Source organism: Marmota marmota, unplaced genomic scaffold, assembly GCF_001458135.2.
Source record: "Marmota marmota marmota unplaced genomic scaffold, marMar, whole genome shotgun sequence".
NCBI classification, from domain to species: domain Eukaryota; kingdom Metazoa; phylum Chordata; class Mammalia; order Rodentia; family Sciuridae; genus Marmota; species Marmota marmota.
Genome location: NW_026000240.1, coordinates 35933287 through 35952023, shown reverse-complemented (window position 1 = coordinate 35952023; position 18737 = coordinate 35933287). Strand labels below are relative to the sequence as shown.

General features: G+C 40.2%; 1 pseudogene; it reads left to right on the top strand.

Moving 5' to 3' along the window:
- Positions 1–8341: 8341 nt before the first annotated feature.
- LOC107143184 overlaps positions 8342–18737 on the top strand; it is a 23938-nt pseudogene continuing 13542 nt past the window's right edge.

Genomic DNA, 18737 nt, shown 5'->3' with positions numbered 1-18737 from the left:
ATGCTAGGATAACAATAAAAACAGTGAATTATTACATTTTTGTAAACAATTAGCACAAAAATATTTCAGCCAGTCTCTAAAACCATGAAGAAAGTAACTCATACAAGGGAAAAACAGATTGTGTTTATCTGTAGGTTTATCCTAACCTACAGATTAGGAGGATTTGGAGTCTATTAGATCAGGCTCAAATTGACTCAGGACAAACTTGATTCTAGTGTCCTTTGTGATCATTTTTATTAGGCACTCCCACACAAGAACCCTTCCTTTATAGCCTCCAGCTTTACTTGCTTTTGGTAGGGCTTGTTAGCATAATTGCAGCCATCTTCCTTTTCCCCACCCCCACTTTGTAAGTACTGTTCTTATTCCCAAGAAATAGAAAGTAGAGAGATAAAACCTACTGGCCTGGAGACATGCTGGTCTCTCATTGTTCTCTCCTTGAGAAATAGTAGACAATTTACCGGCCCCTGAGATGGGGACTTATTGGTTTTCCTGTTCTCTCCTTGAGAAGATAAAGGGACATGCTGGTTTCCCTGTTCCCCCTTTGAGAGATAGGAAAACTTTCCCAAGAAACAAACTTGCCTTCCATAAGAACATGGGATGCCTACTATGTCAGTCAAGACTAAACCCACCCCTAGCACGCCATAATTCTAGCCTATAAAAGGTAACATTCAAGGGGAGTTGCTGCTGCTGTCCCTCTCTTTTTGCAAGCAGCCTTGTCAGGCTCCTGACAATAAACCCGCCTCTTATCCCAGGTGTGTGTGTGATTAGTCCTGCGCCACTTTTCTTTCAGGGCTGACACTAGTGTAGATCTTAAGTAACATTTTAAAAAATTGTCTTTCCTTTTAAATGTCTGTGTATGACTGTGCTTTGGTCATACTCTCCTGCCAGGTGTTTAAGAAACCAAGTTGGTCAAAATTAACCTTGTTCTTATCTACTCTTAGGGTCAGCTAAAAATCCTCAGAGATCATTCTGAAGAACATAGGAGAAGACTCTTGGCTCCTTAAGCCTTCCTCTACCTGTTCTCCCATCTGCCAGGATGGGTCAGAGACTGGCTGACCACATGTGGCTTACTTTTGAAGCGTCAGACATTTCCCTTTCCAGTGAACCTCCTCTTTGCAGAATGTGCACTGCTTGGCTTCCTGTTCTGTAGGGGAGATCTGGAGACTTACTGGAGTTACAGAGCCCTTGGAGGCATCCTGTCATTCTCTGGGTCCTGGCTGACCTTAGAGGAAAAGGGCCAAAATATTGGCTGCTTTTTCCTAGGTCATTTTACTTTCTTGACTTTGGTCTCCAAGTTTTTGGTTTTAAATATCCAGCAGATGGGCTTGGGGTTGTAGCTCAGTGGTAGAACATTTGTCTTACACGTGTGAGACACTAGGTTCTATCCCCAGCACCACAAAAATATAAAATGAAGGTATTGTATCCATCTCAACTAAAAAATAATTATAAATAAATAAGTAAATATTCAGTAAGTGGGTTTCACCATGTTGTTTGTTTGTTTTGTTTTGGGTACCAGGAATTGAACCCAGAGGAGCTTAACCACTGAGTCACGTCCCCAGCCCTTTTTTTATGTTTCATCAATTTTTATGTTTTAATATTTTGTAGTTGTAGATGGACACAATACCTTTATTTTATTCATTTTTAAATTTTTTATTCTAATTAGTTACATATGATAGTAGAATGAATTTTGACAAATTATATACAAATGGAACATTACTTTTCATCCCTCTGGCTGTACATTGTACTGAGTTATACCAATAGGATAATCATACATGTATATAATGTAATAATGTCTCATTCCTTCCCATCCCCACTGCCTCACCCCTCCCCTCACTCTCCTCTACACAATCCAAAATTCTTTCATTCTTTCCTACCACCCCTTATTCATGTGTGTGTGTGTGTGTGTGTATTTTATACATACACAAGAACTCTACCACTGAGCCATAACCCCTGCTCTTATATTTTACTTAGAGACAGGGTCTCTCTGAGTTGCTTAGAGCCTCACTAAGTTGCTGAGGCTGGCTTTGAACTCAGTCTCCCAAGCCACTTGGATTACAGGAGTGTGCCACCACACCCAGCTCACAGGTCCTAAAGTGGGAATAACAGGTTATAATTTAAATATTTATAATTTTACAGTTGTCTCTTTCATTTAATTGGGATCAGTATTAGAACTGGAAGCCAGCATTATATCCTATCTGTCCTGTAGGTGATGGCTTACTGTCTTAAATTAGCTCAGGTTGTTCTATTACAAGTAATATTTCTGCAAAACACTTATAGGCAACAGTTATAAAATTTTACAAGGAAAATACAAATGAACACTAATATATATCTTTGGTGTCTATTTAGCCTATTTTTAAAAATTGTTTTTGTAGTTGTAGATGGACACAATGCATTTATTTTATTAGTTTATTTTTATGTGGTGCTGAGGATAGAACTCAGTGCCTCACTCATGCTACGCAAGCGCTCTGCTGCTGAGCTACAGCCCCAGCCCAAGATCTGTGTGTTTATTAACTTATTTACATACAATTTTTGTTTTTTAAACACACACACACACACACACACACACACACACACACATATATATATATATATATATATATATATATACACACATACTTAGTTGTGGATGAACCTTTATCTTTATTTATTTATTTGTATGGAAAGCTGAGAATCAAACCCAGTGCTCACACATGGTAAGCACTGTACCCCAGCCCTACAAGTTTACTTTTTTTTTAGTTGTCCAATGACCTTTATTTTATTTATTTGTATCTGGTGCTGAGAATCAAACCCAGTGCCTCACACATGCTAGGCAAGCACTTTACCACTGAGCTACAACTGGACTTTTACTGGGCTAGTGTTGTGGCTCAGTGGTAGAGCACTTGCCTAGCAAGTGTGAGGCACTGGGTTGGATCCTCAACATCATATAAAAATAAATAAATAAAATAAAAATATTGTGTCCATCTGTAACTAAAACAAAACACACACACACACACACACACATACACACATATTAAATTAAAACACACACACACACTTTTACCAACCTAACTACCCTTTACAATTTACCTAAACTTTTTTTTTTTTTTTTTTGGTGGGGTGTTCCAGGAATTGAACTCAGGGCACTCTGACTACTTATCCACATCCCAGCCCTATTTTATATTACTGAGTTCCTTAGTGCGTCACTGTTGCTGAGACTGGCTTTGAACTCTCAATCCTCCTGTCTCAGCCTCTCGGATTACATAGCCACCGTGCAGGCTATGTAAACCTTTACTTAAATATCACTAGGTGTGGTGGTGCACGTGTGTAATCCCAGCTTCTCAAGAGGCTGAGACTGGAGGATCACGAGTTCAAAGGTAGCCACAGAAATTTATTGAGGTGCTAAGCAACTCAGTGAGAACCTGTACCCAAAACAAAGTTTTATATTATATCTCCTGTTACTTTGAGATCACAGAAATCTTTACAACAAAAAATATCTTTTAAACACAACTTTAATTAAATTTAATGCTAGCCTACTTTGGAGCCATCCTAACATGGAGGATAAGAGGAAGAGCTTAAATTGGGTGAGGCTGGCCTTTCTAAAAAAGTCTTATTTCTTAAAAAATCTTATTTCTGGTTCTGATTTTTGCCCTTTTTAAAAATGTCATTCTACAAAGTTCTCATATATTATTTCCTGAGACTATCTGAATATCAGTTAACATAATACAACATTACAATTGAAACATTATCAAACAGAAAAGCTAAGAGAGCTCTTAACTTACTTTTGTGGAAAAGGTGGCAGAATATTTTCATGTTCCACGTAGTTAAAACTGTGAACAAATCAGGGCCCCCTTATTAACTTCCAAAAATATATCTAAATTCCCATCCCAGTGTAAAGAGTAACAAAATTTATATATAACTTATTGACAACAGGTTACCTTTATCCAATTACAAAACATTAAATTACATAAATACCAATACAATTTGTTATTTTTATATAAATCTGAAGGAGATGATTGCTACAGACAATTTTAGTTTAAAGACTAACACCTTGGCAAAGTGCTCTTACAAGCATTATATTTTAAAAGGTTTATATACTTGAAAAGCATGAATGCATCTGATTATGGGGAGGTTGTCCAGCACCTCATTAGGGGGGTCTTCTTCCTGCCAAAGAGGGCGTAAGCCACCTAATAAATTAAAATCTAGAATAATTAGTAAAGGATAAAAGACAAAGTCAGAATTAATTTCAAAGGATTGGAGCATGTGATAGGTTCAGTCCACATAGGGGCTGGATTAGAAATTAGAAATTAGAAAATGGCTCCCGTGGTTTATTTAAGAGGGTACATCAAAGGCATGGGTAAGATTTCAAGGACAGAGTTTTTCTTCATGACATCTTGCAGTCAGCAGGTTGATGGGCATCCTGGCAGGTCCCTCTCATCTCAGAGGGACCATTTGGCTGGGTGGTTGTAGCAGGTCACCCCACCTCTGGTGCTGTGTGGGACCAGACAGAGCAGAATAGGGCTTCAATGTGTCTGGGCAGTCAACCAGAGGAGATATCTACTGGAAGTTCCAAGACACCAGATTATCCTATTCACTAGACTGCAATGTGCAATATAGTCTACATACAGTCCATGGAAGGCTCTCAATATCTAGTAATACAAATAAGCCAGTAATGGTTAGTGTCACAATTACACAGATGGCCTTATATTAGCTAAGTTTATCGATAGTGTACAGTAACAATAATCACAGGTTTTGCATGGCTTAGAAGTACTAGCAAGAGTTAAAGGATAATCTTAAATCTCCTATTTAAACATTTAGAAAACAGTGTTAATCATCAGGAATAGACTTAGTCAAAGCTAACAGATATAAGCCAAGTCTTCAAATGGCAGTGTGGCACTTCTATGTCAGATACAGTATATAAAAGAGAGTACTTATTGGTTACCTTGCTAGTAAACTAAACTTTCATTTTACAAAGTTCAGACAAATGGGGGCTGGGGATGTGGCTCAAGCAATAGCACGCTTGCCTGGCATGTGCGGGGCGCTGGGTTCGATGCTCAGCACCATATAAAAATAAAATAAAGATGTTGTGTCCACCGAAAACTAAATATTAAAAAATTCTCTCTCTCTCTCTTTAAAAAATTCAGACAAACATGTTTCTCAAATGTATACATATCTCTAGTCACATATATTTAGGCTATGAACTATTTTGTAATAACCTAAAATATCAGTTGTTTATTTAACGAGTTACAAAGTAATCATTTAAAAGACTTTATAACAGGTACAAACCCTAATTCATTTAAGACTTAGTTTCCCTAAGTAATATTACCTAACAGGCACACGCACAAAAAAAATTTTTTGATACTGGGAATTCAACCCAGGGGTGCTTAACCACTGAGCCACATCCCCAGCCCTTTTTTACCACCACACTTGGCAAGAAAATTATCTTAATAGATAAAAGCAGATTGGTGTTTCAGACTTTGCTTCATATCAGTACATTAAAATTCTAATAACCTTGCCAATTATAGTCAATTTAATCAAATAAATAAACTTTTTGAGATTTACCTTCCACTAACCTTCTGCAACTTAGACATTCTACAACTTGTTTACATCCTTAGTTTTGTCCTCTTTTTTATGTTGGACTTTAGCATAAGAATATTTTCCCATCCAGTAACATTTATTTTATCATCTAATTTTCTGTAATAAAATATATTTCCATACCTATAGCTTTCTTATATCTTTTTTCTAGTTTCAGACCCTTTCTTAAATTCATATTTTAAAACAATCCTTATGGGGCTGGGGATGTGGCTCAAGCGGTAGCATGCTCGCCTGGCATGCATGCGGCCCAGGTTCGATCCTCAGCACCACATACAAACAAAGATGTTGTGTCCGCCAAAAACTAAAAAATAAATATTAAAAAATTCTCACTCTCTCTCTCAAAAAAAAATAAAAAAATAAAACAATCCTTATGAATGTTATCTGTGCATTTAATTTACATAACAAATTTCATCCCATGAGAAGGTCAGAAAATCTGGCACATACAAAATTGCACCTTAATCTTTTTTCTCTCAGGTTGCATTCTAGGTGTTGAAGCACAGGATATTTTTTAACCTGATGTATATCTCTTATCATTATGACAGTGCCATCAAATTTAAGTGAGATCCCCATTGCTATTTATATCTAGAGTCTCCTTTTGGGCCTTTTTATTATACTAGGCATATTGATATTCAATGGAGCAGGCCCTTTCCATCCTTCTCTTTCAGCTTCCTAGAAGATCCCTTTGCAGAGGCTGCCAACAAAATACAGGTTAGCTTTAGTTTCTGTTTTGTTTTTTTTTTCTTTTTTCTTTTCTGGATGCAATTGTTTATCCTGCCAGTCTCCCCATGCACTTAGTTTTTTGGGATACTATTAAAACAAGAATGACACAAGCCTGTAATCCCATAGGCTCAGTAGGCTGAGGCAGGAGAATCTCAAGTTCAAAGCCATCCTCAGCAAAAACAAAGCACTAAGAAAATTAGTGAGACCCTGTCTCTAAATGAAATACAAAATAGGGATGGGAATGTGGCTTAGTGGTCAAGTGCCCCTGAGTTCAATACCTGGTACCCGAAAAAAACACTGTTCTGCCCCAGTGATGGATATCCCCTTGCCATATAGGGTGTCCTGTCAGATTTTAAAAGGAGAGTCCATTCTTGTCCTCAGGTTGTAAACTAACAGTACTGGAACCTACTGCCATGTCCTCTGTAGCCAGGGCAGAGGCCAGAATCTCTTTGCCCATTTTTCTAACTCCAGGCAGTTTTCCTGGGATTTTTTTTCCCCCCAGTCTAGGGCTGGTATATTTTTTGTTTTGTTTTGTTTTGTTTATACCAGGGATTGAACCCAGGTATGCTTCACCACTGAGCCACATCCTCAGCCCTTTTAAAATTTTATTTAGAGACTGGGTCTTGCTAAATTGCTTAGGGCCCCACTAAACTGAGGGCTGGTATTCTTGACCCACATCAAGATTATCTGTGGCTGCTCTTTACCCACATCAGGATTATCTGTGGCTACCTAAGATCAGGCTGAGAAACAGTACTGGGACTGTCAGCACTGGGTTGAAATGATTTAAACCTTTTGTTTAATCCTTTCTTCTGGTGTCCTGCTATCCTTGCACCCCAGAGGCAGTGCCTTTTTGCACCCTTCAACTTAGTTTCTGACTGTTCAGACTCCTTATCATGAAACTACAGAAATTCCTGTACACACAGAATTTCTTCCTCATATTTTACTTCTGACAGACCAACACCAAGTGCAAGATTGTGTAATAAAACCATTCAAAGGCCAGATTGAGTTACAGTAAAACATTTTTCTCTTAGATAGGCTTATACCTATCCATGGCCCATTCAGCTGAGATCTTTCTTCTCAAGAGACAACTAAAAGATCAACATAGCAGGCTGGGGTTGTAGCTTAATTGTAGAGTGCTTCCCTAGCATTTGTGAGGCACGGGGTTTGATTCTTAGCACTGCATATAAATAAATTAGTTAATTAATAAAATAGAGGCCCACTGACAGCTTTTAAAAAATCCACTAACACTGCTTTTTTTAATATTTATTTTTTAATTGTAGTTGGACACAACACCTTTATTTATTTTTATGTGGTGCTGAGGATTGAACCCAGGGCCTTGCACGTGCTAGGTGAGCGCTCTACTGCTGAGCCACGACCCCAGCCCCACTAACACTGCTTTAAAAAAAAGAAAAATCACTTCTTAAAGGGCCAGTAACAAATTTAAAAAGAAAAGGAAAGAAAGAAAGAAAAGAAATACAGAGATAGCCAACCATAAAGAATCCCCCAAACCATGGCTGACATACGAGAATCTTTAAAACAGACAGACCAGGACATACAGAATTTCTTATATTTACTTTATCTCTGAGAGACCAATTCCAATTGCAAGATTGTATAATAATTCAGAAAGCCATTCAAGGGCCATATTATAGTAAAACATCATCTTTTTCTTAGCTTATACCTGTAGGTGGCCCATTCAGCCAAGATCTTTCCCACAGACTACCTATGGGATCAACACAGTATTGCCCATGTCTTAAATGGGGGCAGTAGTAACACATATAAACAAAAACAAGACAACCAGAGGGAATTCCCAAAACCAAGGCCAAAAAACAGATGAGAACCTAAAACAGATCAGAAAGGAGTAAAAATCCCTAGGTTCTTAAGTCATGTTCAACCATGGCTCCTATACCAATGGTGCCACAGATGTCCTGACAAAGAGGATGCAGATGTGTGGAATCAAGGGTCTGGGCATGCACTTTAGGGGACTTACCAGATGACCAAGGTTATTGTGATTTTATTGCATTCAGTTTCATTTTTCTCAAAGTGAACCAAGATGGAGCAATCTGCTCTTCAGGGAGAGAAGGTAGGAGTTCTCTGAAACAACAAGAGCTTTGGCAGCTGCTGGGATGGTCCCTCAGTCCCTCCCTTTACTTACAGGAATAGCTCTTCCAGTTAAACCAGGTTCAATATACTCAGGAGGGTCAGGGAGGAGGAGCTCTTGAGCCTGGAAGTTTGAGGCCATCCAGAGCAACCCAGACACAGTCTTGTGTGGCGGATGTGTGAGAAACAAGCCATTTACAGAATACAATATGTAGCTTTAAATGTAAAATTAGTTGGTAGAATCAGCCAAAGAGGAAATAGAATAAATGACTACAAGCAGTTAAAACTCTAATGTGACAGATTCAAAACACCTTGACAAACAGGAGAGGAGGGAGAAAGGGCCAGCATAACCTGATAAACTTCATAGAGCCCAAATGCACTCAATCCAGGAAGGCCTTCCAGCCACAAGAGAACAAAGGAAGGTGGGAACAACTAAAGGTATATTTCATTAAATAACCCAACAGGAGAGAGTAAAACATAAGTGACAGTTGGAAAGATTGTACACACCATAGTACTCAGCCAATGAGGAACCAGGAGAGGGACCCTGTGCTCTAGCGGGGGATAAAATGCTGATTGTAACCACTCTGGGTTGTGCCTGCTATTCCAGACACCCAATCTTGCAAGACTGTCATTAAAGTCTTGCTTTTTCAGTATGGAGATTCCTCAGAAAACTTGTAATAGAACCACCGTTTGGCCTAGTTATCCCACTCATTGGTATATATCCAAAGGACTTAAAATCATCATACTACAGTGACGCAGCCACATTAATATTTACAGCAGTTCAATTCACCATAGCTAAGCTATGGAACCAACTTACATGCCTTTCAGGAGATGAATGGATAAATAAAATGTGAGGGGCTGGGATTGTGGCTCAGCTGTAGAATGCTCACCTAGCACGAGCTGGACCCGGGTTCGATCCTCAGCACCACATAAAAATAAAGGCATTGTGTTGTGCCTATCTACACCTAAAAATAAATATTTTTTTAAAAATGTGAGGGGCTGAGGCTGTAGCGCAGTAGTAAAGTGCTTGCCTCATATTTGTGAGGTTCTGGGTTCAATCCTCAGTACCACATAAATATCTACAACTAATTAAACATTTTCTTTAAAGATGTGATACATATAAGCACAATGGAATATTACTCAGCCATAAAGAAGAATGAAATTAGGCATTTTCCAGTAAATGGACACAATTGGAGTCTATCCTGCTAAAGTGAAATAAACCAATCCCCCCAAAAAACAAAGGCTGAATGTTCTCTCTGATATTCAGATGCTAACAACACAATAAGGGGGAGAAGGAAGAATAAAAGTTCATTAGATTAGACAAAGGGGAATGAAGAGAAGGTAGGTGGGCATAGGAACGACAGTAGAATGAATCAGACATAACTTTCCTATGTTTATAAATGAATACATGTTCAACCACAAGCTAGGATCCTTTTAAATTTTTATAAATTATACTCCATGCATGTATAATATATCAAAATAACTCTACTTCACATATATCTAAAAAGAACAACAAACAAACAAAAGCTTTGCTTTTTGGTATACCTTGTGTCTCAGTATTTTCTTTGTGTTTGAACAGGTGAATTTCTCACAGATGTAGATCAATGTTAGACCATTTGCCTAGTGTGCAGGAGGCTCTGGGTTCAATCCCCTGGCACTGGAGGGAGAGAGAGAGAGAGAGAGAGAGAGAAGCAAGACATGGTCTTAAATATATATATATATATATATATATATATATATATATATGTCTAAGGTAAGAGATTCAAGGGCTAGAGTTGTAGCTCAGTGGTAGAGTGCTTGCCTAGCATGTGTGAGGCATGGGTTTGATTTTCAGCACTGCATATAAATAAATAAAATAAAGGTCTATCAACAACTAAAAACAGATTTAAAGAGAGAGAGAGAGAGAGAGAGAGAGAGAGACAGACTCAAGTCTAGACTGCAGTTGTGTCTCAGTGGTAGAGCATTGTGTACCATGTGTAAGGACCTAGGTTCAATCCCTACCACCCCCAGAAAGAGAGAGAGAGAAAGAGAAGGGGTGAGGGAGAGAGAGAAAGAGACTCTAGTCTTCTCTGAGGCACCACAATCAAGCAGGATAAATTTTTTTTTAAAAAAAAGTGTCTACATGCATTGTAGCAACATTATGGCAAATTTTTAGGATAAAGAGATAATGTTAGGTTGGAGTTCAGGTGCACCAAGATGGCAGAGAGAGAGTATAAGAAATAAGCTGCTGGAGGACAGGACAAGGAGAGGAGTCTGGTCCTTGTTTACAATAAATCCCATTACCATGACAACTCCCACCAAGGAGGACTTATCACCATGACAACTCCAGCGCAGTTTCAAATTTTAAAATGACCAAGGGGGGTGCTGGGGTTGTGGCTCAATGGTAAGAGCACTTGCCTAGCACATGTGGGGGCCCTGGGTTCAATCCTCAGAATTACATAAAAAAATGAATGAACAAATAAAGGTATTGCGTCCATCTACAACTAAAAAATATTTAAAATAAATAAATACATGACCAATGTGATTCTGCAAACTGTACACTCAGAAAAATGAGAAATTATCCCCCATCTGATTCAAATGTATGCTATGTCAAGATCATTGTACTGTCATGTGTAAATAATCAAAACAAAAATAAATGAATGAATAAATAAATTAATTAATTAATTAAATGATCAAGGGGTGGGGGGTAAAGTGGCCAGTATTCTAATTGATTTTCTAAAGTAACCAATGGGGGTGATATACTTTGATCAGGTATCATAATTATTTTCTGATGTGTGTCCCAAAACTAACCAATGACAGCAAATGGGGTAAGATCTCCAATCAGGTTCCTATAAGGAAGAGAACATCCCACAGCTCAAAATATAAAACCCTAATTTCCAGACATTGAGGCCTTGAGCCGTTCTTTCTTTTTTCCTCTCTCTTTAATCCTCACCCCACCTTTCTCCCTTCTTTCTTCTCTCTCTCTCCCTCCCCACTCCACAGTACCTGACAGAATTCTCTCTTCACTTTTCATAAATCTGTACTTTGTCTGTCACTTCTGTGTGTCTTGCTTAATTCTTTGTTTGGGTACACCAAAAACCTGGACTTCATCTGGACATCCCAAAGGTAACAATATAAAAGAATATTGAAAGCTTTTAGAGGGAAAAAAAATTGAAGAACAAGAATCAGAACACATCAGATTTCTCATTTGCTATGCTTATTGCAAGAAGGAAAAAGAAAATAATTTCCAACTTCCAAGGTAAAATAATTTTTGAAACTAAAATCTTATACCCAGCCAAACTGACATTCAAATGAGAGGAAGGAACAAAAGAAAAAGAAAGTTTGCTGTCCAATTCCTTCTCTGAAATAATTACTCAAAGATATGCTCTAGTCAAATATATCCAAGAAAGAACAGTAAGCACAGAAACTTTGGAAATTTGTATGTTTTTATGATTAGTGCTGATAAAACAAAAATAACAATTTGGTACAAAAATTCCAGAAGAGTCACATGAGAGGTAGCATCTGGGCCATAACCAATAGGACTCTTACTATATGTGGTTACAATCAGTCATTCCTAGGTTTTTTTTGTTGTTGATTTTTGTTTTGTTTTTTTAGTTGTAGATGGATACAATACCTTCATTTTATTTATTCATTTTTATGTGGTGCTGAGAATTGAACCCAGTGCCTCACACATGCTAGGCAAGGACTCTTCCACCAAGCCACATCCCCAGAGTTTTGCTTTGATTTTTGTGGTGCTGGGGATTGAACCCACTACCTTGAGCATGCAAGGCAAACACTCTACAACCTGAGCTATATTCCCAGTCCCCTCATTCCTAAGTTTTAAAAGTTAGAACAACCTCATACCAAAATACAAAAAAAAAAAAATCAAAATTAATATCACTTACTATCCAAAAATATTAAAAGTAAAACATTAGCAAATCAATTTCATCAGTTTCAAATGGATGAGGTGTTGTGACAAGCATGGTTTAAAATCAGTGGATGCCATAATTTAAAAAAAATTTTTTAGTTATAGATGGACACAATGTCTTTATTTTGTTTTTATTTACTTTTATGTGGGGCTGAGGATCAGACCCAGGGCCCCAAATGTACAAGGCAAGCGCTTTGCCACTGAGACACAAGCCCAGCCTATGGGTGCCATAATTTTTTAATCACAGTCCTAACATGGTAAAGAATAAAATTCCTGGGGAAGGAGACAGGCAGTTAGTAGGCTTTAAGCGCCTTTTCTGATGGTGGTAGACTTGAAGCGCTTTAAAGGACCAGACCCAGGGAAGAGGAAATTGTAGTGGTTTAGGAGCAAAGGATTGAATCCATTGCCCTTGGTGTTCTTTTTTCAATTTAAAATCTACATTGGAACCATGGGTTTAGTGTCTCCTAGTTTTTTTTTGTGTTTTTTTTTTATATCACCATGAATAATCAACCTGCTGGAAGAGTTGTTTTTGAATTATTTTCTGATGTGTGTCCCAAAACAGCAAGGACTTTCATTGTCTTTGTGGGTGAAAGGGGACAGGGAAATCAACTCAGAAGCCATTGCATTATAAGAGTTGTCTCATCCACAGAGATGTCAAGGATTTTATGGTTCGAGGGTGGTGACTTCAGTGAAGGAAATGGAGGAAGGGGGAATCTATTTATGGAGGATGTTTTAAAGATGAAAGTTTTGCTGTTAAACACAACAATGAATTTCTCTTGTCAATGGCCAACAGAGGGAAGGATACAAATGGTTCACAATTCTTCATAACAACAAAACCAATTCCTCATCTACACGGGCATCATGTTGTTTTTGGGCAAATGATCTCTGGCCAAAAAGTTGTAAGAGAGAGAGAAATCCAGAAAACAGATGACAGCTAGCAAACTATTTGCTGAAGTACAGATGCTGAGTTGTGGAGAACAAATTCCCAAATGTAAAGTTAAGAAAGAAGAAAAGAAAGGCATAAGTCATCATCATCTTCCTCATTGTCAACCAGTGATTCAGATAGCTCAAAAGATTCTCAGTCCTCTGCTGATGCTTCTGACTCTGAAAGTGCTTCTGAAGAGAAGTCAAAAAAAAAAAAAAAAGAAAAAAGAAACACAGGAAAAATTCCCAAAAACACAAGAAAAAAAAGAAGGGAAAGAAAAAAAAAAAAAGCCCATCTAGCGAAAGTAAAGCAGAAAATCTTGAAGCACAACCCCAGTCTACTATCTATCCAGAAGAGATCCTTCATACACCAGAAAATAGATTCCTAATGAGAAAAAGTCCTCCTAAAGCTGACAGAGAGAGAGAGAGAGAGAGAGAGAGAGAGAGAGAAATCTACCTAATTCCCAGCCTGCTTCATACCAGAGACATCTCTTAGTTACTGGCAGGAAAATTAAAGCAAGAGGACCAAGGCGTTACCGAACAACTTCCAGATCCAGATCAAGGGATCTTTTCAGATGTTTCAGACATGGTGAGACTCCTCCACATTGGAGGCAAGAGATGCTGAGAGCTCAAAGAATGAGCATTATGAAGTGATGAAAGATGGATCAAAGGGGATAAGAGCGAGTTAAATGAAGTAAAATAAAACCAAAGGAGTCCGGTTAGAGTAAAAGAGAAAAATAGCTGATCGCAGGCATGTGTCTGAGACTTCAAACAGAAAAAATGAAAGGGAAAAGAAAGTTAAAGACCATACATCCAACAGCAAAGAGAGACATCAGAAGAAATTCAGAAAAAGATGATAAATATAATAAAAACAGGGGCTGGGTTATAGCTCAGTGGTAGAGTGCTTGCCTCACACTTGTGAGGTACTGGGTTAGATCCTCAGCAAAACATAAAAAATAAATAAATAAAATAAATAAAGATATAAAAATAATAAAAGCAAAGTGAAGGAAAGGAACAGGGCTCAGGGGAAAATCTAAAAGTAGGAATAAGAACAAAGAAAAATTTAAGAGTAATGAAAAAGATCCAAAACAGTAGACATGAAGAAAAGAGGATGAGGTCAAGGAGTAAAAAAAGGGATCATAAAAATGTTAAAGAAAAAGAAAAGCAGGGGCTGGGGTTTTGGCTCAGTGGCAAAGCGCTTGCCTTATACTTGTGAGGCTCTGGGTTCAATCTCAGTACCACGTAAAAATAAACAAACAAAATAAAAATATTGTATCCATCTATAACTAAAAAATTTAAAAAAGAAAAAGAAAAGCAGCCTGACTCTAAAGGAAAAGATCAGAAAAGGAGTAGAACTAAAGAAAAGTCTAAACAGAATCAAAAAGTAGTAAGTATGATCATAGTAAATGTTGGTAAAGATGGTGCCCGGAGCGCTTCTCTTCCTGGAGCTCAGGTCCATGAAGTACTGAATGGCGCGAGAACCATCACCTTCAATCCCTGTGAATGGTGCGAACTTTGAATGGCACACCTCCAATCCCTGAAGTGGCACGAACTGTCAGCCAATGAAAAAGTAGCAGCCCACTCACCTTGCTCCTCCTCATCCTGTGTTAAGCCCATAAATATCAACACCCTGTTGGTGCTTGTTCTCTTACTCTCCCTCTCTCTCTTTACCTCTCTTACTCTCCCCTTCTCTTCCTCTGACAAATATGACAAAAGCATTGATATTTCTGGTAGACATGGAGTTGAGCCACTCAGAATCTCCTTCAGTGTGGTTCTTGCTGTCCAGCTGTGGGGAATGCAGTAGCAGACAGACTTTGGCTCTCAGTCCTTCAGGATCTGCCTCAGCTTCAGAGAGCTAACTCCCCAGAGGCTACAGCCTTTCCAAGACAGCCTACATCGGGTGACAGAGCAAGAGATAAAAGGGCATACCCAGTCTTGTCTGGTGGGGGTTATTCTGACAGATAATTCTCTTCTGTGTTCTCTGTTGGATTGATGGAGGTTTCATTGAGGCCTATAACACAGGGTAATTTCTTATTATGCCCTATTCTTCTTTCTGTTCCTGTAGAAAGAAGAACCTTTACATAGATTAGTTCAGAATAAATATCTTGTTCTCTAAATTCCATCTCAAGGGCTGGGGATGTGGCTCAAGCGGTAGCGCGCTCGCCTGGCGTGCGTGCGGCCCGGGTTCGATCCTCAGCACCACATACAAACAAAGATGTTGTGTCCGCCGAAAACTAAAAAATAAACATTAAAATTCTCTCTCTCTCTCTCTCTTTCTTTAAAAAAAAAAAAAAAAGATCTTCAGCGAGGACTTGTCCAAAAATATGTGGGCTGTCTCAAAACCCCTGGGGCAGGACAGTCCAGGTTAACTGTCGGGAATGTCTAGTTTCTGGATCAGTCCAGGTGAAGGCAAATATGTCTTGGTAAGAGACAGATAGTGGAATCGAAAAGAAGGCATCTTTAAGATCAATAACTGAAAAACAGGTGGAGTTTGCAGGAATGGAGGAAAGGATAATATAAGGGTTTGGAACCAGGGGATATATGGGCCTGGTTGAATTATTTATTAACCTTAAATCATGCACCAAACGGTATGTTCCATTAGGCTTTTTTACTGCTAAAATTGGGGTATTGAATGGAGAGTGTGTGGGACGGAGGAACCCCTTTCTTGGTAAGCTCTGAATGATTGGCTTTAGGCCCTTAAGACTGGCAGTTGGCAGCGGGTATTGAGCCTGGTTTGAGAAATGGTTAGGGTCTTTAAGATGCACTTCCACGGGAGAGCAATTTGCAGAGATCGGGGTTTCAGTGTCCCATACAATTGGATCTACCATTTTACAGGGGAGGGGAAAATGTGTGTTCTGGTGGTCTCTGGGGTCTCCACACCAGACACAAGGGGGTAAAGTCTCTTCTTCGTCAGGGAGTAAAGCCATGACGAAGATATATAAGCAGGGGAGGACAATAAGGGTGAGGTTATGGGGGCCTTCAAGATGGATAATATATCCCTTCCCAACAAGGGCACTGGACACTGAGGCATAATCAAAAAATGGTGTGAAAAGGAGAACTCAGATAAGGAGCAAGTGAGGGGAGGAGTTCTGCACGGGATGATGGTTTGACCTCCTACCCAGACAATAGGAGTTTCAGAGGGATAGGTAGTTCCCCAAAACTCACTCAGAACCGAGAATGTGGCCCCAGGGTCTACCAAAAAGTTTATGGTACGCCCATCCACTCGGATAACCACCCTGGGTTCTTGCTTGGTGATTGAATAGGTTGGGACAGAAGAACCCAGGGCCCCATCAATTCTCAGCTGCTAAGCCCAGCAAGTCACTGGCGGGGTGACTGACCTCAGCTCCCCTCCGGGAATTGGGGCAGTCTGATCCCCAGTGGCCAGGATGTCTGCATCTGGGGCACGGTCTGGGTGGTGTCCTGGGGTTAGGGCAAGCTCTAGCCCAATGTCCTTCATCACCACACTTAAAGCAGGGCCCAGGGGATTCTCATTGGGGGGGTTGTTGTCTCCCCCTTTCTATAGGTTGGAAGCAGGGCCCAGAGGGTCCTCGTTGTGGGGTTGTTGTCTCCCCCTTTCCATAGGTTGGAAGGAGCCCTGTAACACCTTGGCCAACATCTGTCATTTTTGGCGTTTTGCTTTCATCTCTGTTGTGGTAGACCTTGAAGGCCATGGCCAACACCTCGGTCTGAGGAGTCAAGGGTCCCCTCTCTAATTTTTTTAGCTTTGCCCGGATGTTGGAGTAGCTTTGTGAGAAAAAATAGGTCATAAGAAGTTGCCTCCCATCTGGGGATTCAGGTTCCAAATTAGTGTACTGAAGGAGAGCCTTTGTTAGTCAGTCTAGGAAGACTGAGGGGTTTTCAATTTTCTCCTGGACGACTTCCTGGAGTTTATCAAAGTTAACAGCCTTTTGTGCTGCCGCCTTTAGGCCAGCTATCAGACAGGTAATAAGGTGGTCTCTATGTCCCAGGTCTTGGGGGTCATTATAATCCCAATGGGGGTCTTAGTCTGGAACCGCCTGGGCCTCTAAGGGATGGTGGGCATTAGTCTGATGAACCTGGTCTGCATAGGCCCTAGCCTGGTCCCCGACCCTTCTCCTTTCTTCAGGGAGGAGAGAATTGGACAGAATAGTATAGAGATCATGAGAGGTGAGACTATAGGCTTTAGTTAAGTATTGAAACCCTTTAATATATAAGAGACAGAGTTTGCAGTGTAAGATCCCAATTTTTTCTCTACTTGAGAAAGGTCAAGCATAGAAAAAGGAACATAAACCCTTAAAATCCCATCCAGCCTGGCGACCTCCCGAACATGTGAAGTTTGAGTCAGGTGATGAGATGTGGTGACTTGTGGGTTTGGTGCTGTATTAGTGCGTGAACGGGTGGTGGGTGGACTAAACTGAGGTGGAGGGACTGGGACGGAAGGAATAGACGTGGGAGGAGTTTGTGTGGAAGTATCAGGAAGAGGAGAAGTGTCCAAAGAAGAAGCCACAGATGTAGAAGACAGGGAAGAGGGAGGAGGTGAAAGTGGGGAAAGCAGGGCTGAGGGCGGGGGAGAGTGGTATGGAGGCGGTTCATCAGCTGGATCAAAAGTGGAGGCAGAGGGCAGAGAAGAGGAAGGAGAAGGTGTGGAGGCAGAGAGTGGAGAAGAGGAAGGAGGTTTGAGAGCAAGGAGTAGCTGTTGAGGCTTGCATGGGGTGCAGAGATTTGGATGAGATCGAAGCAAGGAAAAAGCCTCCACATAAGGAATCCCGTTCCACTTCTTTGATCGCTCACAGTAATTAAAAAGATCCCTGAGTAAATTGGGATCCAGAGACCCACACGTGGGCCAAACGTTTTGGTTGTCTAAGAGGTATATAAGTCAGTCCTGAGTACAGAATTTTATGAGCCTTTTCGGTTTAATAAACCATCAGGGGCCAGGCTCAGGGTTTTCAAATTATCTAAGAGGCACTGCAAGGGAGAATCGGCCGGGAGGGACAAGGAAGTTCCCATGCTGGAAGGGCAAGATGGGAGTCAGAGAAAGAGTAAGAGAGAGGGACAGGAGAAAACCCGGGCCAGAAAAAGCTTCAAGAAAGCTCGGGGCAAACGGAGGATCAAGTAGGTGTCCCCAAAATGACCGACGGCTGCGAGGAAATACAGAGGGCACTACCGGGTCGTCACCAGTGAAGTGCAATCTGTGAGACACAAATAGGGACAGGGCCGCGGGCAACCTGACGTCAGGAAAGTTTTTTGACTGGAACGAGAGAGTAAAGAATGGAGTTCCGGGAGGAACGAACAGAGTTCTGGGAGGAAAGGAGTTCCGGACTCAGGTGAGACAGGCTGTAGCAATTATGCTAGCCCGTCCATGGGAGATAAGAGTGAAGAGAGATGGAGGAGTTAGAAATGGAGAATTAATCCTTTTATTAGCAGGACCTTAACGGCCAGTCACAGAGGAGAAGGGAGGAGAGAGAGAGAGAAAGAGAGAAAGAGAGAGAGAGAGAGGGGGGTAGAGAGGGGGAGAGGGGGTAGAGCTGTCTCTTATACA